Genomic DNA, 24179 nt, shown 5'->3' with positions numbered 1-24179 from the left:
GGATAGATGGATAAATGCCTTTTTAACAGAGGCTGTCATTAAGGTAGCAAATAGTCACCCTTTTCAATGCTGTAATTTTTCTTATTTGTGTGTCCATCCTGGGGATTGAACTCGGGCCAGAGCACTGTCCCTGAATTTTTGAGCTCCAGGCTAGCACTCTATCACTTGATCTATGGTTCCACTTCTGGCTTTTTGGAGATAAAAGAGTTAAGTGGAGATAAGGCTGGTGTGCCTGGGCTGACTCCAAATGGCAGTCCTCAGATCTCTCAGCCTCCTGAGTAGCTAGGCTTATAGGGCTGAGTTACTGGCACCTGGCTGCTTAAACATTTTTAATACGAAAAGGTACTGTGCTGAGAATGCATCTGAGGCTGAACTGAACAGAGGCCTAACTTTAAAGAACTGGGTTTCCCAAGTAGGCCAGGTCTGTGCCACCTGCTTCACGGCAGCATGGCAGGTAATAGAGAGCTGTTTTTCATTTCTGCTAAAGAGTAATGGAATGGAAAACTCTTGGGGGAAAGTTTGGCAGCTTATTCAGTTCCTCTTCAAATTTGGGTCAAATCCAGATTGGGACACTAGACTAAATTCAGTGCAAAGGAGACAAGGTCAAACAGGCTGAAGTCTGCACCTGTCCAGAGAAGCCCTTGAGGAGGCTCTTGGAGTGAGACGCACTGGAGAGATAATGTTCTGATCTGTTCCCAAGGAACATTTCCTTTCCTTTTGATGGGCCTCTGGGCCACCACCCCTGGAGCCATCAGCTATGTCCATGGGGCACTTGAGGACAGCAGGACTGTCACAGCCTCTGTCATCCTGCTGACATAAAGGCAGCCTTAGGATATGAAACAATCAAGCAACCATGAAGCCGGGCCCATGGGTGGGACAAGGTTATGTGTACATGAATGGACTATAATTCACTACAGCTTAAAAAATAGGATCTATCTAGGAGCTGCTTGACTGATGGCTGATGCAGCACAGAATCAGTTTCACATTGTCCTAAAAGCTACAGATGCCTTTCGATTATGTTTTTCTTTTCTTTTTTTTCAATCTCAAAGGTTTCCCATTCGATTTCTAATAGGTGACACACAGATTTCATATATTGCTTGTGTCTGGCTGGCCCTAATGCGCTGACGTCATAATAGCTAAGCCAGGCGGGCAGAAGTGCAGTGCTGACTCATCCTGGTGATGTGTGGATTAGTGCTGTGTCTAACACAGAGCTATTATATGAGCTGTTTTTACACAAAAGAACTGTAACAAAAATGATTTGCCAGTCAGAGGACCAGAAATATGCAGTGCTAGGTAACTGTGGGGAAGGATGTGAAGACATAACGTAGTAACCATAAAGAATGTACACTGACATCCTCAAAGCATTGGCTAGCTCCTCTATCCATATACAGAGCAGAGAATAACAGGAGTCACTGGGTGCAGGTAGGACCCCACCTGTTATATGAATTCATTACAGACAGCACCCATCTTTGGAAAGTCTAATCACCTGCCTTTCTCTGTTACATTACATATCACATTCCACTTTAGTCTTAGCATCTTTTGGAGGAAATGTATTTGCCACTAGCTTCTAGGGAGGTTCGCAGAAGTCACACAAGCAGAAAAGCCATGGGAAGCTTCCTTTCTGTGAGAATGATTACAACACAAGAAACACATTGGAGTAGAGAGTCAGGGAAGTAAGATACGATGCTGTGAACAGGGACAGTGAGATGCTGCCAGAAGGGATGCTGGTGATTATTTCTCATATTAGGTAACTGTCACTCCCTGTAGGATTTCTTGGGTGGCATCTCTAGTTGTGACTTTGATTATTTGGTTTCATTGCCCCAGAACTGTTTTCCCGCAGCTCAAAGTATTATTTATCCAAACCCACTTAGTGCAGCCTCATTTGGTCTTTAAACATTAGTTGTTCTCTTCATTTAATATCAAGTATTCCTTCCTTCCTTCCTTCCTTCCTTGCTTGCTTCCTTCTTTCCTTCCTTCCTTCCTTCCTTCTTTCCTTCTTTCCTTCTCTCCTTCTCTTCTTCCCTCCCTTACTCCCTCCTTCCATCCTTTATTCCTTTATTTCTTTCCCTAATTACCTTATATCTTTCCCAAAAAAGAATGGTATCTTCTATAAATCTCCTGGAAGTGAAATCCTCAATTTCTTTTTTTTTCACCTACTAGACTTTATAATTTTGCAAAAAATTTTTGCCTATTTACTTTTCAGTCTTGTTCTTCTTAGTAAAGGGATATTATAAATTTTGTCAATAAATGAAAGCTGTGATCTAGAAGTTAAAATTAAAAACGGATGGACCTGGGGATGGTTGAGTAACTGAAGAATAAATAATTGCCCATTGATTGACAGTGGAGTTTTACTGGCTGATATCTGGCTGCAGAATGTAAGCTCTAGTTTAAGACAACAGTGATTTTGGCAAATAGCAACTGCAGCAAAGTAAAGGGCAGTCTTTATAAAAGTGTAGTGGCTTGGACCACTGGCCTTAGCACTCTCTCATGATTGGAAACTTGCCATTTAAACATAATAATAATAATAATAATAATAATAATAATAATAATAATAATAATATAACATAATATTATTATTGAGGTTGGTACCAAGGCTTGAACTCAGGAAGTCTTTCTCATCTTTTTTTTAATATTTTTTTTTCCCTCATGGCTGGTGCTCTATGCTTGAGCCATACCTCTACTTATGGCTTCTTGCTGGTTAATTTGAGATAGGAGTCTCTTGTTTTTTCTATCTAGGCTTGCTTGTAACTATGATTCCCAGATCTCAGCTTCCTGAGTAGCTATGATTATAGGCATCAGCCGCTGGTGTCTGGCTTTAACATTATTTTCAAATGGTTTTCTTTCCAGAGGAAAACAAAAAAGGACACTGGCAATGCCTCTCCTCTTGCTCCATGGCCATGTGAGAAGACAAACCTTGAAGACCAGCAGAAAGTAACTCTGATACCACCACTAGTACCAACTCCAAACATACACATAAAAGCTAACACATACCGAAGATACAAAAACAAAATAAACTAGAAAAGATGACACTAGCAACCAAAATTTCACAACTCATATTGATACTTTCCCTTAAAGGTTAAAAAAAAAACAAAACAGTTTTACTTACCTAAAGGGTAGGAGCAGGTGACAGACTGATGGTCAAGGTACTGAAAAACTAAAGGGGGAAAAAGAAACCAAATTAATTAAACATACAATAACACAATGAGGAGAAGAAAAGCATATCTGGGTACCTATGGGAGTGGATGTTACCAACGGAGTTGATTTGGTCACCAGTAGTTCTAGAGTAAAGGAGAGTCAGCCTCAGAAATTTTCCAAAAGTGTGACTCCCTGCTCTAATGATCGATAATAGTACTTCCCAGAGCAAAGAAAGCTAAGATTTTGATCCATGTCATACTCATAGAACTGTGTCACTGCTCAAGGCAGTAGCCATCAGCTACAGTTGTCTAAATTTAAATTCTTCAAAATTTAAGAGAACCCGAAAAATGTCACATTAGCCGCATTTCAAATGCTTTTCAGCCACAGAGACTACCTTACTGAACAGCATGGACACAGGAAGACAGTTTTCATGGACAGCTGTGACTAGAATAAGTACAGGCTTTACTATGTAGTACATCATTAATTTCAGCAAATTTTGAGAAAGATGATATATCTTGTCTCTTTAAGGGTTGTTTTAATGCCTAGAAGACCCTTTAGACAACTTCAACATGTCTGTGCACTGGGGACCTTCCGCAACGCTGAGAACTCAGTGCCTCGACTTCCCTTTTGGGTACTGCCTCCCCTACCCTCTCCTCACCAGCCCGGGAAGGCTCCCAGGTTGATGGTGGGAAATCATGACAAAGAGTTTTAAAAACTGAAGCCTCTGTCTCTCCAAACACATCTCTAATAATGAACAGTTCTGGTCTTGAAAGAGTTGATCTTCACAATATCTGATTTTGTGTTTAAAATTAAAGAATCTTCCCATATAATCTTCAGATTACACGCTAAATCCCATGGGATAGAAATGGTATATCCACCATTATTATGTTACATTCTCTTACAGAAAGATAAAATTAAAGATAAATTTAAAGACAATTTAAGATCATATGAAAGTAAAAATCCACAAGAAGTTAATAGACAAAGCAAAGAAGGGTCTACCTTGGCTCTACTTAGAATGTATCCAAGACTTACTACATTATTGAACACTTAGTGAATTTCATCTCTCTGGCAGGAAGACTGTTAAGCACTTTGCAGAAGACCCCTAAGAAATACGCAAAATCACCTTACTAAGGGACCTGATCAAGTAATTTTGCACTAACAATTGCTGAAGCAAAAAACTACTAATTCAAGAAATCCTACTTTTCCTGAGAGCTCTCTAAACATACGTACTGAGGAAGAGATTTCTCCAGGGAAATGATTTCCTTTATGTGGAGCAGGTGAAATCTGCTCATGTACACGCAGTTGTTAAAGGGTGGTAGTCTCCTCCTGGGACAAGAAGAGTTAAGAAGAAAATCCACAGCCTGGATTATAATGCACTCACTCCAACACTAGAGAGGTTGGGGGTCTAACATGCTTTTAAATTGTTTTTCAAAATTGATGGGTTTAATGAAATTTCAAGCAAGATAATTAGATTATATATGAATTATTGAAAGTACATACAAAGTTGAAATACAAAACAAAAACAGAGAAGTCTTTAAAGACTTCAAAGGATTTTTTCTACATCTTTATCTTTCTTACAAGCTGAGACACTAGATGACTGCATTGACTTTTCTTCCTTCTTTGTGTTCTCTCCCCCTCCCTCATTAATACATTATGATCTTTCAAAATTATACCTGGCATTTATGTTTTTATATCTAATTGGATACTTTTTTAAATTTCAAGGAACAACTTACTCATAAAATCAATCAAAATTAGACTTTTTTTGATGTGATCAAAACAGTTCAATGTAAGTTGCACCTACACTGAAGGTCTAAAATTAAAGTCTTTCCTGATGTCCAATGACACAAAATGCCAATTACAAGAACTCAAAATGGAGAGAGAAGTCAGTGTATGCCATAGTCTAAGACAAGTTAAAGCCAAGTAAAATTACAAATTTTATTAAATAATTTTAAATTATTGTATAATTGTCTTTACAAATTAATACAAAACAGTAATATCAACACCAAAATTAATACAAAGGCTAAACATTTACTGTCATGGCTTTTATACAATTCCTAAGTGCTCATAAAAGTCAAAAAGCCTCTACTTCTTGATTAAATTATAATCTGCTAAGTAATTTTGAAATACATATTAAACTACATAGACGTACTTTGGTTTAATTGAAATTGCTGTTAATGATATATGCACTTTCCACCTCAATGATATTTACCTCCTAGGTAAGTTGTTTTTATATGAGATGCAAAGAGTTTTCTATAATAGACTCACACAAGATTTCAAGCTTTTCTTTCTTCATTCATTCATTTGTTTGTTTTGAGACAATGGCTTGCTCTGTAGCCTATGCTGGCCTCAAACTTGCAATTCTCCTGCCTTAGACTCCCACGTGCTGGGATTGCAGGCATGTGCCACCATGCCTGGCATAGATTTAAAACATGTGCATTGACAATTCAAAGTTCAACACACCAATGTGTAGCAAAAGATACAAAACCATAAAGCCAAACGACCCAGGGCATTAATACGTAGTGGTGAGTACATGACTCACCAAGAGGAGAGAGAGGCAAGAGGAGGAAAGAGACATGGTGTGAAGTCTAATCCCAGTTTCATGGAAGAATTATTAAAAAGTAGTGATCTCCATGGAACTGAAATTATTAATTGTAAGTTTAAAGATTAGTCAGTCTCATTTCAATTTACATAATGCTCCAGGGCAGTGGTTTCCCACATCTGCCAATGTTACAAGATTCCTAGGAAAAATCCCTCTCCCAAGACCATTCAAAAACATCAAGTTTCAAGGAACTTCTACCCTTATGAAGATCACCTGTGAATCCCGTGTTACTTACCCTTGATCTGCAGGGTGAGGGGAGAAAATGATCTTTAAATTGCCTCTAGGATGTTTAAATAAAATGTGACAAGCTGAAATCAGGAGTAAAGAAAATATGAAAGAGAACTCTTAAGTGGCTAAGAGTGGGTGGCTACAGACACTCCTTCCTTTAAAAGAAGACTTCTTGCTTTCCCACCCTTTAGAATTTCTCTTTAAAATGTCCACATAGTTGTTATCACAACAGGGCACAGAATGGAGAAACGCTAATGATAAGAGTTACTATTTACCAAAAGCCTTCTGTGGTTTTAGGCATGTTGGTAAGTAAATGCTTCTGTGATTTGACTATAGGTCTACACAGGGATGTGGAGAGAGAATACAAAGCCACAAAATAGAAAGACATGGCTGTCTTCCTGGAGGGCTGGTTTTTCTTGTGGGCAAGGAACTTAACAGTTTTGTTTGTGAAAGCATTCTTTTATCCAATAGCTATTTCTTGGATGCTATGAAAGACACAGAACAGATATCCTTCTTGTCCTCTGGGTACTTCCAGTTTAGTGAAACAAACAAGAAATACAATAGAGAAGTTGAAAGCAAACTTTGTGTGTAGTTTTAAGGTGACACCTGAGACCTCAAGGGAGCAGTCTTGTTTGTGGCAAAATGGTTTCTGGCAATGTCCAGGCAGTCTGGCATCCGGACCATTGGTTCACTCTAACTTGAGAATCACCCAAGTGGAACTTTGAGAAGTGCTGGTATCAGTGTATCATTTAATCTTCACTACAATAAGAAATAGTTACTTCCAATTTAATGAAGGAAAAAAAAAAGAAGAGATTTGAGAAATTAGGTAACTTACAGCTGCTGGCATCTGAGTAAGTCTGTACCATTCCAAAGTCTACATATTTTTAACCACTAAATTATACTACCTCTAGGTGTTTCCCACTTTATGTTTCCCCTTGAAATCTGGGCTCATTCAGGATTATGCAGGCTGGTTTAAGCTTCGCTTTGGAAGGAAACAGGTTTGGCTTGATTTGCATTCTAAATATTTCACAGTGGTAAGGGAAAGCTATTATTATACCCATTTTATGGTGAGGAAGCTGAGCCACTTGCCAGCTGAGGTATCTGGCTGGGTTAAAAACAGAATCTGGGTTGTCAGTCTCTCATTCCTCTTAACTAACTCGAAGCCTAGGCAATGCTTCTAGCCAAAGGCTTTTCTGTGTAGGGGACTCATACTGGGGGACAAAGAGTAAGACAAACTTTCACTAAGAAGGAGTGATAATAGTGCAATAATAAAGTGAAAAACAACTCATCATAAATCACTCACAAAATGGTAACTAAGGTTGTGAATAGAAAAGGTAGAGCTTATTCATCATAAATGAATCAGAAAATTAGAATGTGTCACAGTACTGATGACAGAGCTGAGGAATTCAGGGGCCCTGAAGTTCAGCACTCATCCTTCTAGCTGAAGAGGGGAAAAGGTGTTACAACCAGAGCAGAAATGACCTCGTCGACATGTTGTGAATTTTCCAGTCTTTTTTGGTTTCTGACTACTCTGTCTATATGTTAGGTGAGTTTATATCTTTGTTTTCTGTGAGAATAGAAAATATTTTAATAATCCTTTTATGTTCTACAAGTATTATATTAATTAATTCTTATGTGGGAGGCATCCCAAACAGTAGGATGAAGATTTTTACCTTACTGATTTTGTTAATACTTCTCTTCCTTCCAGGACTCTCAAAGACTGAGGAACTGTTAGATTTTGAGATTCATTTTTTTTTTCTCCAAATAAGTGCCAGCTTCATAGATTCCTGTCAATTGATATTCCATTTTCACACTGGGTACATGATTTCCTTTATCTGACATATTCATGAAATTTTATGCTAGATTTAATGACATTTCATGCACCCTGCATTTGGGAGTTGTTAACTCTCTATTTTCTACCCTGAAAAAGGTTTACAAGATGAAGTCAGTGGGAAGGGTTACTCTCATGCACATTTGGAACATTTACAACCCTTACTAGGTCCTTTGGAGTCTCTTATAGACCAGTTTCTTAAAGTATTTTCATTTCTTTTGGACAGTCAGAAAAGGTAATAGATGGTAGAAATGGTCATTCAGATCTTGAAGTCAACTTTTCAAGACTATATTGTTTTGGATTTGTCAAAAGAGAAGTATTGATAGAATCAGAAGGGCAATCTGATAACACCCTTCAAGATGCTTCTCTTACAGATTCAGATGACCAAGCTTAGAGCAGGGAGGTCAGGAGGATCACAGTTAGGCAAAAAGTTAGTAAGACGCCATTTGAAGATATAAATCGGGAAGGAGAGTGATGAAGAAGAATTGCACTCATAAACTGACATGTGGAATTGGAAAACCCTTTCTATGACTGTTTTAAGATAATTAAAAATTCTATAAAAAAGTAAAATTTAAAAAATCAAACCCACAGGTTTTTAATTAAAATATTTTATTAGCATAAAAAAAGAAATAAATCAAGCATAATGTTTCACACCTATAATCCCCAGCAAAATGGAAATCATTACTAGGAAGTTTGTATTCCAGTGCTGGCCAGACCAAAACCACAAAACCCTACCTGAAAAATAGCTAAAGCAAAACGGTATAAGAATATGGTTCAGGGCTGGGAAGGTGGCTCAGTGGTAGAGCTCTTGCCTTGCATGCCTGAGGCCCTGGGTTTGATTCCTCAGCACCACATGAGCAAAAAGAAAAAAAAAAGAATATGGTTCAACTGGTAGAGAACCTAAACCCCAACACACACACAAAAACAAAAAAAAAAAAACTGTTGTGATGAAATAAGTACTCATTAAAGATCAATGATCAATACAGAGAATTTAAAAACTAAAGTTCAACAATTAGACCTTGGACTATTTCTTAGCCTTAGCCAAGACATAGTTTAACATTTACCACCATTTCCCTTCCACCCACACCTGTCTGTAACCCTACTCAAATCTTCCTGATTTTTTTTTTTTGGCAGTGTAGAATGAAAGCAGAATTACCAGTGGTGGTGATGTGGAGGTAAAGATAAATTTGTTTACTAATTGGGGGGGGGGTGTTTCCTGACAGCTCCTAAAGTACACCTGACTCTTTAGCATTATGGCTTTTAGGAACACTTTATAATCTGAGTCTGAATAACGTTTTCTGCATACCTCAAATTTCTGAAGTTGTCGCTTTGCAGATTCTGAAAGTACTGGGTATCAGGACCCTTGATCTACAGTAAATTGCTACTCTTTAGGGGATCTGAAAAGGCCTGGCACTGTTACTATGTAGTCCAATCTATAACAGACACTTGATCAGAATGCTGCACACAGACCACCATCAATGCCATTTGCCACAAAAAGATTGTGCCTATTTCAGAACAAACTCATCCCAAGACTTGGCAGTGTATAAACATAGAAAGGAACATGTTAGTGGCACAGAGGGCTTTGGAGTAAATATGGGCACAGCAGGGAAAAAGGAATACCCAGATCAGTGCGAACAGAAGGCTATCTTTACTCAAATGGTTCCTTCAAATGGTTAAAAACAGTACAAAGAGAAACAAAATCACAGTAAATGATATAAAAACATACAGATTAAACAGGTAATCATACCTAATGGTCTGTTAGATATTAAACGATATGGATAACATAGGAAAGGTCTGCGTTTTAATGACTTAGAAAGAACTTTCTGTATCATAGACTGGAAAATGTTATTTCTGTCCTTGTCACAACCGACTATTTGCTTAAGAGCATCCAAGACCTTTCACAATCTGGCCCCAGCCCATCTCTAGTTTTTTAAGTTGTTTTCCTTCCACTGTTCCTGTATGTATGTACTATGACAGCCTATTTGCTTCTCCTTGAGCATGCTAAGACATCTGTGTCTCTGAGCCTTTGCTAACAGTCCACACTTAAATATCCCAACTTCACATAGTGTGTTAAACACAGAACAACACTCCAATGTTTGTTGAATAAAAGCTGTTTATCTATTTTAAGAGGAAAAGATGATAGAAAGAAGTTGTTAAATCACTAAATAAATAGCATCACAGAGAGGTCAAGGAAAAGTTAATTTTAGTGCCTTTTAGGAGTGGGGGCAAGATGAGCTTTAAGATTAGGAAAACTGATGCTCTTTATTCTTGGGTCTAGCCAATGCTATGAGTCAGTTACTTTTTTGGGAACAAGTTTAAACCTCAAGGTTAAATGAACACAAATGCTCTGTCCATCAGGATATAATAAAAAAAAAAGTCGTGGCTATTTCTACACCAGCACAGTGAAATTAATATATGCAGTTCCTTTCTCTGAGGCAACATATATGAAAGAACTCTTAAAAATAGTCCCCTTTGCTACTTGGGTATGGAAAGAACTATAAAAACATAAGTAAATGTATTTAAAAACTGAGATAATTTAGCCTAGGGAAGAAAGAACTGAGGCGTGTCCTCATGGTTTTCTGACTATAAGAATACTCTTTACAAAGAGGATAATGATTGGTGTTTTTGTCCTAGAGCAAAATAATATTAAAAATTTCAGTAAAAAACTGAAGACTTAAAGACGAACATTCTAAATATGTAAGTAAGAGACAATCAAATAAATTGCTAAGAGCAGTTATGAAATTTCTTTCTTCAGTGCTCTTTAAAAACAGGAAAGATTCTCATCTATTTTCCATGAAATAAATGCAACTCTGCCCCTAGTCAGGAGGATGAATTCAATAACTTCTTATCTTGCTCCGCTCTATATGATTCCACAAAATCCTACAAATGTTGACCCTAAAAATTACACAGAATTACAAGAGTTTAGGAAAACAGATTCTAAAGATAAAAGAAGACCAGACAATACAGATAGTGAGTTATTAAATTAAAAACAGTACACACAGTGTTTAAGTATTGGTTTAATTCACCAAATGTGTAAGACACAAAATTGAGGATAAATAGACTAATAGATTAGAGTCTTCTTTAAGTTTCAGCCTAATGATTAGCTGGAGAAAAACATTCTAACAAGTTATTCTTTTACATCTAAAAATTTAGCTGAATATTTCATAAACAAAAATCTAGCTGAATATTCCATAAACCTGGTATTGAATATACCCATAAACTCATTTTCAAATTAAAGAAAAAGCCGGGAATAAAGTCCAGAACATAAGAACTCACTATTATTATCCTCAGGAACATGGTCAAAGACAACACGAGGACCAGTGGAGTTAGATCAAAATTGGCCCCATAGGGTAAAGAATACAAATCCAGATCAGAGAAGATCTAACAGGGGTGGCAAGTTACCGGCTTTCTTGTCTATTTACCTTGCAGCTTTGGAGCTCAGAAGAAGTGTCCATTACATACAGCACAGGAGCAGATGAACAGTTCCAATGACCTTGTCTGAACCAAATTCATTTAAAGCAGTTTGCCACATTTCTTAAATAGAAGATGAGCCCATTCTATCTATGGCCCAGATTTGGAGTGGATCACTGAACTATTGCCCAACACTTATAAGCAAAGTACTAACATGTACCAATCAACAGGCAGCCCATAGCAAAGGCACCAGGAAGGTCAAAATTCACACGAATAAGAAATTGGCAGTACATTATAGAAGAAAGCTATTTCTAAAGAAGGACTTTGGCTATTAAAACATTTCAGCAGTATTCAGCTTTTGTCAGGAAAAAAAATAGCAACAAAATCTCAGTTCCAACCTAACTTGTAAAGATCTAGTTAAAAAAAAAGAGAGAGATTGAGAGAAATGTAGTTTTATTTTGCAACCCATTATTTTCATAAGAACACAAATCAAAGAGACGAACGATGCCAATTTCTAAATAGCCAACTTGTTAAAGGAGATGGTTCTAGTCGTCACTAATGACTCGAGGTTGGCTATTACTGATTGGGAGTTGGGAGGATAGAGGGCTAAGACCTTTCAAAAGAAACACTTTGTGCAGTATCACTACAGAAAATAAAGTCAGCATTAAGCTAGCTTTGACAAGCTAACTAGGATAATGGTTGGTGCATGTAGCTGTTGTTTATATTGTTTCAAATGACAGGAAGGAACTGAACAGCAAAGAGTTCAAACCAACCAGCAACTTGAATTTTGAAAAGCTGTGGCATGGTAAGTTGACACTGTACGTGGTTAGAATTCATGAGGCTTACTCCCTCCCTTCCTCTATCCATGCCTTTTTATTTCCATATCCACATTTATCCGGACAGTTGAAGAGAAAGGAATAAATACTATTTGGATCATTTCTTTAGGGGTCATTCTCAGTTTTGTATCCACCCTACCATGACTTTCTCTCTATTTTCTAAAATGTATTAATTTAATTGTTTTAATACTTCCTCTTAGGGGAATTTGCATTTTCTTAACTGTCTTTACAAGATCCAAATTTAGCTTTTGTTCATAGGTAACTAGGAGGTATTGGTGTGGGGGTGGGGTGTATATATGTGTGGTAGTGATAGTGGGGGTTGTCTTGTGTTCCAACATTTCAGTTGTTTATGTGTTTTCTACCTCATGTAGTCAATTTCAATTTAATTTCAAATAAAATATCTTCAGAGATAATCTCTCTCTCTAGATAGATATATGTATCTTCTCTAAAGTTATAAACATTCTGGGGCTTGTGTTCATATACTCAAGGAAGTCTTGTTCCTAGTAATGCCAGAGTAATTAGTAGAAACAAGAAAACACATATGGTTGCACTGAAGCAACATATTCATTGTTAGTGTTTTCCTCATGCTAAATCTCCATTGGTTCTTGGCTCTATATTAGTGCATTCTCAAGGCAATTTTATAATATATTTCAGCTCTAGTAAACTTGGCCCATGATGTTTCCTAATAAATATCTGAATTATGTAGTCACCTATTATGGATTTAGAAGTTGAGAATGTTTTCTGTTTGCTCTTTAACCTCCCACTTTCTGAGAAGATTAGACTGTAAACAACCTAGTGGGAATCCTTCAGGCTGAACCAAGGCCGAGCTGATCACTGCTGGTAGGGAACCCATACCACTCTATGAAACACAATTAGGAAAACAGAATGAATTCACCCATACTTTCAGGAAGAAATGACACTGCTTCTTAGTTGAGCTCTAGTATCATTAAAGAAACTGAAAGATACGATTTTTATTTCTTTATATTTATTTCTTTATATAATTTTTAAGTAGTTATAAAGTGGGGTTTCAATTCAACCTATCAAGTTATGAGTATAATGCATCTTGATCAGAGGTAAGATTTTTAAAACAGTTGGCAGAGATAATAAGTTTCTAAACAAACCAAATTTGCCAAAACTTTTTCAAATGGTGTATTAATTGTCAGTGTCTGACAGTTGCCTGCCCCAGACACTTCAAGAGAAGTCCATTGTCCCCCACCAATGAAGCCCAGAGCTCCCTTCTTTTCTCCAATCAATTTATGCCCAGAGTCTGGAGGTTCATAGCTTTCTTTTAATTTTGTGAGTCTGCCCTTGCATGGTTCTCCTGCATGATTTGGTCTTGAGGAAGTGACCTACCCACAACCCCACAGAGCTAATTAACCCCACACTGAGCACTTTTTCTCTCATTTCACACATCCACTTGGTGTTTTAAATGACCCAGCAGCAGATTATATGATTTATTTTTCCCCTCAGTGAGGAAATCATGGTATTGGGAAGAGCAGGGATCTACCTGTTCTCATTCAACCCAGTAGTGTGACCTCAAAACACTAACAAATAGCATCTTATCTAAGATTGCAGTAAAAGCTGAAAAATCCATGAGTGAATCTATTTTATATCATTCACTCAAATTCTTGCAGTGCTTATTATAAGTAACAAATAATTTATAATAAATACTGAGGTAGAGAACTTTGATCTTTATTCAGAACATTAAAAAAAAATCTTACTAAAAAAACTGCCCAAAGAAGCCACAGGCTACTGTCTGTCTTGAACAGCTGCAGAGAAAAAACTGAGCTGAGAATGATATAATTCATCTTCTTTTCATTTCAGGGAATGGATTCACATTTCTCAAATGTATTTTATTTTATTTTTTGCAAAAGTGAATATTTGGAAGACTACAAGATCACTGTTTTCTAACTTTCTAAAAATGAAGTGAACATGATGACAGTGGGTGATTTAATGGAATCAGTTTGTCAACGAGATGGAACTGAAAAGCTTTTACAGAATATGTCCCCACGCTAAACAACAACAAAATCCCCCCAAACCCACCTTTAGCTTAATGTACAGAGCATAGAGAGGATGTTTCTCCATGGCAAAAAAAAAAAAATTCGGACAGTAAACATAAGGTTCTGCTACAAATCTCTGTAGTAAACCCCAGAAATTGCATGCTGACCAGACAAATGAAGACAGGCAAGTTCTAGGTCTTGTTAGAAGCTTCTAAAAGAGTCATCAGAGTTTAAAGTTTGCTATTTGGTTGGTGACAAGAAAAATTCTAGGCAATTTCACTCTGTTCTGCTAGTACATGCACTAAGAGTTTTAAAGATTTAGGCATAATAGCCCTAAAAATGACTTATGAATGTCCCACCTTACACTATCATACTTCTCCTGTTACCAAAAGTACATAGGCCTAATTCATCCACTGGGTAGCACTTGATCAGAGAATATGCAAGTCTTTTGTGGACATTCAGCCTCTCCTTTGCAAAGTGATTCATGCACAACAATTCTATACTTCTCAGTCAAGTGGACAATTAGGACAAAGGAAAACCCATGTATTATTTGCAATTCTTTGAGGTGTCTCAAATCTTATGATTTGTAAAAGAAAACATAATGGAAGTTCTAAAACACATTTCCCATTGCTTCCTGTACTTCTTGGTTGCCAAGAAGGAGGGTCTTGTGGGTCATGTGAGTAAAACTGGCTCAAAAAGATCCAGTGAGGCACAGTTCATTCTTATGTATGCTGGTCTAGAATTTTATGTTTAGCATAGAGACTAATTGACTCATTTGGTCATCCTTCAGTAATTGGTTGGTTTTGGTGTGATTTCAAAGACAGTGCTGCCCACTAGAATTTTTAGGCTCTCTGATGCTCAGGAATCATGGTCTATATTACTATCTTTCTGGATTTATCTCCTATCACTTTCATGCAAAATTGGCAAACCTGACAATAAAATATGGATACCTGTGGGAGTGGACAGGATAAGGAATGGGAACAGAAAGGAATAAATCATAAAAAATAGTGACTTTATGCCCTTTTTAAAATTCAACTCTTATAAATGAGCCTAAAGAGTTTCTGAAGTAAGCTTGAGAGTTGATTTAGATAGAGACTATGGAAAGTATTTTTCTAGATGGAACCATGTATCCATTTATTAGTTCAACTTTTTTTTCTAAGAACCTATTATTTTTATTCAGGCAATCCATTTCTAGTCCTTTTCTCATGATCCTCCATTACCACGTATGTTTTAGAGAGATTTTATGTCTTAATTTGCACTTGTTGGCTGACTTGAAATTATTATAACAAGCTGCTCCAAACAACCTCTCTTTGTCTTTCTTATTTGCTCTTTTCCATTGGCCTGGGACAGCCTCATGAATGACTTGACTCTTCATAGCCAATACAGTCAACTCAGCTAATTTCCTCCAATACCTAGTACTTTGTCTTTCTCAAGTAGCCATGTCTAGAATTTTTTAAGTCTTTGAAATAGATCTTACTGACCAGAGAACCATTTTTCCTTTTTTTTTTCTTTCTTGAAACAAGTTATGAGGCTTTGGCCTCCAAGAAGTATATCTCCAGCTATGGGCATATTATAAATCAGTGATCTCCCTGACACAACACTCACTACAGATAGAAGGATTTCAGTATTCAATATATGACCATAATCTTATTCAGTAATCTGGATTTCTAAGAGGACTTAATGAATCTCTCTCCTTCTCTTTTACAAGGAAATACTCCTTCCATCTATTTTAGTATTTTCTGAATCTGGCCATCCTAGGTTAATGTCAATAAATACAATGTAAGAAACATTAACTCTTCTTCAGCTTGTTGAATCTGTTTATTTTCTCATATCCCTTATCAACAATAATAGGAGAATTTAATGTATGTGCCGAGAACCGCCCTCTTCTCCCCATTTATTTTCAGATGTTTTCATCTTATATAAACAGTGGTGATGGAATTATAAATACTATTATTCCTTCTCCATGTTAATACTCTTATTATCTTGCATAAACACAAGTGAACAAATGCGTACATGACACCAATCAATCTCTTTTTTAAAATGCAGTTTTCATATTTTTAAGCAGTAGAGAAAGAATGTAATGAATTCAACATGTAGTTTACCTGTTTATATTTTGAATGTTAATGAACTAAAACCAAATTATTGCTTAAGTTCTTCCACACGTACATTAGTCATTAACACTGTCCATGCCAGCATGGAAAGGAGGATAGATGAAGCTAATGGCTATAGATTCAAGTCTCCTGAGTCAGTGGGTATAGGAGATATCAAAACCAAATCTAAAAATTTTCTGAGTGGTCTAGGAATCACTTTGTATTTCATTTCAGCCTTGGTTTCTCTTATTTTCCAGTGTATGCTCTTTTTCTATCTTTCATCATTTCATACTCTCTTTCCTTCTATTCTTCAAGTTCTTTCTCCTACTTCTTTATAACAAAAAGCATTTAGGAATAATTTTAGAGGACAGCAAGATTAAAAAAAACCACTTAGGGAAGACTTATGATAATGTACTGCATACACACATGTACACACACATATATATCCTATATTTGATTGATGAAGCAGGAGAAACTGGGACTTTGGAGATTTTAAAAATTCATGGTATGTCTGGTCATATTAATCTCCAGACCAGCTGGGTTTTAGCATTGCTGAAAAGAGCTATAATAGGAGCAGAAGTAGGAGAAAGGAAAAAATAGAGAAAAAAGTAGAATTCTATAAGGATTTATATTTGCACAAAAAGAGAGGACTTCTTCAGAATTGCTTATTGAAACTCCCCCAAAGTTATTTTTTGAACTTATGGATAAATGGCACCAAGGGAAAGAGCTTAGGAATTCTCACAGGGTTTAGCAAACTATGAAAGCCTGTATATTATATTCATCTCAGTCCACTCAAGCAAGTAAAGGATAACTAGAGCATGGTATCTCACAGTGAATAACATGGTTGGTTACTTTGCTAGGATGACATATGGAGACAGGACCCATAGGGACAGAATTGTCCTTATGAATATCATAGAAAGACACCCAGGTTCAATTGAATGCCTAGAGCATGAGAAATTAGCTGTAGCTGTACATGCCTTAAAAGCATTTTCTATCCAAGCACCGACTTCTTAGTCTAGTCTTTTTGAGGGAGAACAATTAATTCTACCTGGGTGTGGCAGTGTGGTTGTGTACAGTGATCTTAGCACTTTGCAGCATAAGGCAGGAGGATTCAGAATTCAAGGATTATACAGCAAGACCCTGACTAACAAACAGACAAAACAATCAAATATAATTCTAAGCTATGGGAATGCTTGTGAAGTTTCTGCATAGGGATAGGTTGCTGAGAAGCATCGCAACATTCACTGCCTAATAAAGGGATGCGGAAAAAGAGGGAACAGAATGTGGAGCAGTGGCTCAAGTGGCAAAAGTGCTTACCTCAGTTGTTTGTCATAGTGATACAAAGTTCACTAATACAATTGCCTTAAATTAGAGACAAGGATGGAAGAAATTCTGAGCATTAGTCTGTTTCTGAGTTTGGTCTGTATTCTCCAATGATTCAGCCCACCCTCTGTGGTTTCTTTGAGACCTGTAGCTAACCATATGTATGGTAAGGACAAACCTGGCTGACATATTTGACTTCAGAAAATGAGTAGTCTTTCTCACAATGATTTGGGTTTTTGTTTTTGGTTGTTTTTTCATGGTTTTTATCTTCTTTCCAGACTACTAATCTTTTTTTCCTTTTTTCTCTCCCCAAGTGGCTAAGGTTAAAGACACTGACCAGCCCCATCAATTCCTACTATAATATTTTTAATTGGTTCCTAAGTCACCTTCCTTTTTCATTCTTCAGGTTCGTTTGTTAACCTTTCACTTCCTGTAACACAGCCTCCCGCCCTTCACTCACAATTAACCTTGCTTCCTTACTAGGGAAAAAACAGAGTCCATCAAAGAGCATTTTGCATCACTTTACCTCTGAAAGGGAACCCTTGCATGGCATCTACAGAGACCTGTCTCTCTAGCAAATGAGGACTCCTCAGGATCTCATGGTGTCACAGTACTCCTTTTGTATTTTAAAATTTCCCACTTCCTGCCAGCATGCTTTAAGCTGTCCTCACTTCAGTAACAATGATCACAATAAATTCAAGACTCTTCCCGTGGACCTGTTCTCTCCTGCTTTGTGCCAGCTGCAAGCACCCTAACCTCCCAGCAACTCTTCAACACAATTCAATGTGGCTTCTCTAGCTGTGTTTGTAATTAAACTCTTTTTGCTAAGGTCACCAAAATGTCTTCTCTTTATCTTTTGGCAAGTATAGAAAGGCTTGTTTTATTTCAATGACTGACCTTTGTAATCACCAAGGCCATACATATACACAAAAGAGAGGGGGCTTTATTCCTTGGTCTCTCCTCCTTGGGCTCCTTGGCCTGCCTTTGGTTCTGTGGATGTTCTCCATGAGATCTGCTTTTGAAACATGTTCCCACTTCCTTTCCTTTTCAGGTGCATGCTGAAATACAAATAGCCACCCATCTTCTTATGTACCCAGGCCCTTCTCATCCTGTGTGGGATGAACGTCCTGACCATTCACATTACTGACTCCAGCTGAAAGTTGACAGTGGTGTGCACTCTAGTTACCTGTGTCCCCAGGTTCATTCCATTAGACAGCCAAGGTATCCTGCTGGCATTGTAGCCAAGGAATGGGCAGCAAAGGTTTGTGAATGACTGGTCCATCTTTGATTGGCTTTCTGTTCTACTCAACAGGTACTGAAAATCCCACTTTTCTCAATAGGGTCCAACTAGACCTTTTTGCTACAGAGAAAGACAAAGAACTGATCCGTTTTTTGAAGCCTGCACAGACTCATGGGTGTGACGGGAGGGTGAAAGGACACCCAAAGACTTCTGAACTTCTTGTCTCCAAAATTCATACTTCTGTAGCACTGCCTCCTTTCCTTGTATTTTTTCCTTCTTTCTTTCTCTTTCTTTTTTTTTGGTCAGTCGTGGGGCTTGAACTCTGGGCTTAGGCGCTGTCCCTGTGCTCTTCAGCTCAAGGAGAGCACTTCACTGCTTGAGCTACAGCATCACTTCCAGTTTTCTAGTGATTTATTGGAGATAAGAGTCTCATGGACTTTCCTTCCCCGGGCTGGCTTTGAACCGTGATCCTCAGATCTCAGCCTCCTGAGTAGCTAGGATTACAGGTGTAAGCCACCAGCTCCTGGCTCTTCCTTGTATTTTTAAAAATTAAAGTAATTAATTACTTTTTTTCAACATTGGAGACTCAACCTAGGACCTCAAGCATGCAAGTACTCTAGTTCTTGATCCATGCCTTCAGTCCTCCTTTCATTGAGGTATAATTTTTTTTGCTGGTCATGGGGCCTGAACTCTGGGCCTGGGCGCTGTTCCTCAGCTCCTCAACTAAAGGCTAGCGCTCTACCACTTGAGCCACAGCACCACTTACAGCTTTTTCTGCTTATGTGGTGCTAAGGAATCGAACCCAGGGCCTCATGCATGCAAGGCAAGCACTCTACCACCGAACCACCTTCCCAGCCCCATCATTGAGGTATAATTTATATTTGATAAAATTCACTCTTTCCATTATTTTACTATCCAATAATTTTTGACTTCTATGTTGGTCTCAAGATGTATTTAAAATAAAGTTTAAGCACCAAACCCTTCTCTCAGCAGTCTTTCCCACTTTACTAATTGTGTAGTCATATAAGGCCACTCAGAATTCAAGAAAATATGCTAAGTATAATCTGGCTTCTTATGACTGTCATCGTGCTACTTATTGCTATAAACTCTATAAACACAGACAAATTTGAATAGCATAGTACATGTCACTTAATACCAATACCAATTTATATACAGAGTCCTTAAACTAGATCTTATTTTGAGAAGTCTATTTTTTTTACATAGAAGACATTCATCAAGATCCCTATTATTTTTTAGTATTATGTGTCAAATTATATACTGACCTTCAAATTCATGGGTTGAAGCTCTAGTCCCCATTACCTCAGAATGTTAGCATATTTTACAGTAGTCATTGCAGATATGATTAGGATGAGGCTGAAGTTGGGTACACCGGCTGATGCCTACAATCCCAGCTATTAGGAGGCAGATATTGGGGCTATCACGGTTTGGGGCCAGCATGGACCAAAAGTCCTCATCCAATCAATAAGCTGGGCATGATGGTACTTGTAGTTCCAGCTATGTGGGAGGCATACAAAGGAGGTTTATACACTGAGGCTGACCACAGGCAAATAATACCAGACAGACCTGACAATATGTGGAAAATGACTAAAGCCATTATGCTCATGGGGTAGAGTGCCTATCTAGCAATAAGAAGACTGAGTTCAAACTCCAGACCTGAAAATAAACAATGAAATAAAAGCAAGAAAGCAAAGGCACTCGTATAGAGTTAGCCACTAATTCAGTATGACTATCACTGGTGTTTATATTGGGTAATTGGGTATGTGTGTGTGTGTGGGGGGGGGGGTTGGATACAGATACACATGCAGGGAAAATGCCACCTGAAGATAAAGGCAAATATTGAGTGATGCTGCTACAAGCCGACATGCTAAAGACTGCTAGCAAATCACCAGAAACTGGGTGTGAGGCAAGGAACAGGCTCTCAAACTTCCAGAAGGACCGAATCCTGCTAACTTTGATCTTGGATTCTATCTTATAGAACAATGAGATAAAAAGTGTCTGACATTTAAATCACTTACTTTGTGGTACTTGGTTATAGCAATCCAAGCAGATGAATATATACTTAGTAGACAATCCATCCTTGAACATATTGGAGAACCAATGAACCTCACTTATCAAGTACTTATTTAGTGTCTACAGGACGTTCAACGAAGGAATAGGAGCTTTATGATCTTGTAGCACTTTTTTGTTCACTAAAAAGCAATCTATCCATTATCAGTGTAGTATTGCTGAATGAAGAAAACATGTAAACAAGCTATGTAACTTCACTCTTGAGCTTCACACACAAGCCGTATACTCTCTTCAAAAATGGTCATGGTACTACTGATATTTAATCCCATGCTCTGTTATTTCACTGAAATTCTGGTAATCTCTGTAAAGTCTGAACTATCTGGAAGATTAAGGTACTTACATGATGCTCTAGAGCTTCTAATTCAAGCATAGTCTTAGGAGTTTAGTTTGCCACATTGCTTATGGCCTATACTATAATGATTAATGAAGTCTCGGAGTGCAGATGTGCTTGCTTGGGTAAGACACCTCAAGAGCTGTATTCCTCTATCAGTGAAGTGATCTACTCAAAATAATTCCTTAAGGACTCTCTGTGTGCTTCAGAGAACAGAACTGTAGATGGGCAGACATGATGCTGATTCCCATTAAAGGGAACAACCTGAACAACAAATCTTATAGTTGGTTCCTTAACTACAACAGGTATGATGAAGTATAAGAAGAATGTTATATCTCTATCTATCTATATATCTATCTATCTGTCTGTCTGTCTGTCTGTCTGTCTGTCTGTCTGTCTGTCTGTCTGTCTGTCTGTCTGTCTGTCTGTCGATCGATGGATCGATATGTGTATATCTACACATAGATATATAGCTATATAGACAGAGTGCTCAGAGAACACCTGCGCTGGAAGTGATGCCTGAATGCCTCAATGCTGCTGTGAGGCTGGATTATGGGTGTCTGTTTGAATACGTATCATGAAGTCTTAAAGATGATTTGTTTCCCTTCCTTTTTTCCCTCATAATCTTTACCCACATGCACACATTTCAAATGCATAAAAGCATTGTTCAAATATACTAAGAACAAGAAAACTAATCAGAAAAGAAGGACTGTCCAAAGGAATGGGGCCAAAAATAGAAGGGGGAAAAATCCGTAATCTCACCATTTGTTTTGAAAACACCCCAAAATGATTAAAACAGATTATAAACTAAAACATATGAACTAGTCACTTGCCAAGTTTCATCTTAGAATCAAAACCATTTTGAGGTTTATACAGTAAAAAAGAACTTTCAAGTATGAATTCGTGTTTTTCTTTCCTTGGTCCTTAGTTGATTTCAAGTATTAGATATGAGGCTGTTTGGAGGGAAAGAAATCAGTTGGTTAAGAACATGTGGCATACATCTCCTAGTAAGTGCCATGTGATCAGGACTTGGTCATACCTGTATTCCCAGAAGAATGGCTGTCATTCAGTAAGGGCTCAATAAATACCTCTTGGATAAATGTTCTGGGCAATTAAGAAATTTTCCAACTCCTTTCTTACCCCAGCTTCTTCTTGTTTTAGGCCAGTAGTTCTCAATCTTTTGATTCTGTAAGGTCCGCTCCTGGGTGGCGAGCAGACTCCACCCTCCTCGCAGCAAAGTCTCCACCCAGTACCTGCGTTACCTAGGCAACTGGGACACCTGGAAGAGGTCACATCTGCATCTGCTGAGGTCACATCTGAATTGGATGTGGCCACACCCTTCTCCTCCCATACCCTAGATAAGGCCTAGCGCAGGCCCAGATGCTCTCTCTCTGCTCTTTTCTAGCTCTCTGCTCTTTTCTAGCTCTCTCTCTGCTCTTTTCTAGCTCTTCTCTTTTCTAGCTTTTTTCTCTCTTTTCTAGCTCTCTTTTAGCTCTTTTCCCCAGCTCTCTCTTTCTCTCTTTCCCAGCTCTCTCTCTTTCCCAGGCCTTTCCCAGCCACGTGGAATGCCAACCTTGCCTGGTCCCAGCAGGTCGACTGAATAAACCTACCCCTTACCTGAATACCACGTGTGTGCTGCTGTTCTTACTCAGCTACCTCTTTTTAAAAACCTAACAGATTCCACCAGGGAACTTTGTAGTTTTGGTTACCACAACTGGAGAGTAGAGACCAGGAATGCTGCTAAACATTCTACAATGCACAGGACAACTCAGCACAATAAAGATTTATTCAGGCCTAAATGTACATAGGGCTAACGATGTAAAACTTTGCTTTAGACCCTTTAGGTTTATTGAGCTCTACATTGGTGTCTGTTCCTCCCCATACTTAGGAAGGGAGTTTAGACCTGGAGGAAGTATGCTAGAAGAACCTGGCCTCTTCATTTCTTTTACCAGTGAATAGAACTGCTCCTCTGAGGTATGCTCAGAAAAAGCCAAGTTTGTATTCTGTCCTCACTGGGTCAGTATGACTTTACTGGGAAAGCACCTAAGAAAGTGTGTCTCTTCAAAGTTAGTGAAGAATTTTTATAGAGTATTCATAATTTCCCTGAGCTTACCTAAGAATATATCTTAATCTCGGTAAAATTAGCTTGCTCAGAGACAAGAGATGTGTCTGTAAGAAAAGTTACATCCATTCAATCAGTTTATCTATCTGTGACTGGTCAGGATAACACAACAAGCTAGACTTTTTTTCATTGATAATATCACAAAATCCCAATGCTCAATAATGTGTCTTTAGATAGACTGGATATATAGCATTTCCTCTGCTTCTTTCCTCATTCTGCATATTAAAATACTAGCACCTGATTCCTATTTCAGTGGGGGAAATTTGTGTGGTGTCAGAGCAGGGCATGTGCCTATTTCTCTACTACAACAGTGGATCAACTAATCTTGGTGTTGTGGCCTGTAACCCAGTTACCATAGAGACTGCATATACTAAACATGTAGCACTGTGATTGGTGGGGAGCATACATTTCACAGAAGCTTTTTTGGGGAGATAAAGATAAGACACAGGAAAGAAAATGAGACTTCCAATAGAGAGACCCAGCAGGGAGAAGTCCCAGATGATCACAGATTCTAGAAAATTGGACAACAGAGATTATAACTACCATGATAAAACCAACATAAACTTTCTAGACTTTGGCTGCCTTTGCCAGGAATATTTCAAATATGGGGAGGCAGAAGAGACATAAAATAATTAAAAAGTTAGTAAACAAATCTACTGGAGTAACAAAAGGGATATGGAACGAAGACACTTTTAAATGATTCAAGGCAAGCAAGAAAAAGAATGCCATATATTACAATGGGAAGTGACATTCTATAGAAAGGCTGAATGATAGAAGCAGGACCTCCAGGAATTCAAGTCCTGAGTACCTCTTTTTCCTTACCTGGTGGAACAAAGGAAAAGAATAAAGATGACTTCTCTCTCATTGATTAATGGGATCTCCTCAGATATTTCAGATTTTTCAATGGTTTGACCTTAGAACTGATGAGTATATGCACATCAGAAA

General features: G+C 37.9%; 1 protein-coding gene across 17 annotated transcripts in view; it reads right to left on the bottom strand.

Annotated features, from left to right (window-relative positions):
• Zbtb20 (zinc finger and BTB domain containing 20) overlaps positions 1 to 24179 on the bottom strand; it is a 730255-nt gene that overhangs the window by 185271 nt on the left and 520805 nt on the right. For 16 of the 17 annotated variants that reach the window (XM_070030175.1, XM_070030177.1, XM_070030174.1 and 13 more), the window contains one exon: positions 3107 to 3154. The exons of the other annotated variant lie outside the window; for it this stretch is intronic. The gene's annotated coding sequence lies outside the window, so the exon portion shown is untranslated. The remainder of the gene's footprint in view (positions 1 to 3106; positions 3155 to 24179) is intronic. 17 annotated transcript variants of the gene reach the window in all.

This window comes from Dipodomys merriami, unplaced genomic scaffold (assembly GCF_024711535.1).
Source record: "Dipodomys merriami isolate MVZ:Mamm:240054 unplaced genomic scaffold, mDipMer1.0.p SCAF_2, whole genome shotgun sequence".
NCBI classification, from domain to species: Eukaryota; Metazoa; Chordata; class Mammalia; order Rodentia; family Heteromyidae; genus Dipodomys; species Dipodomys merriami.
Note: the sequence above shows the minus strand (reverse complement) of the source record. Positions and strands in the feature narration are given on the sequence as shown.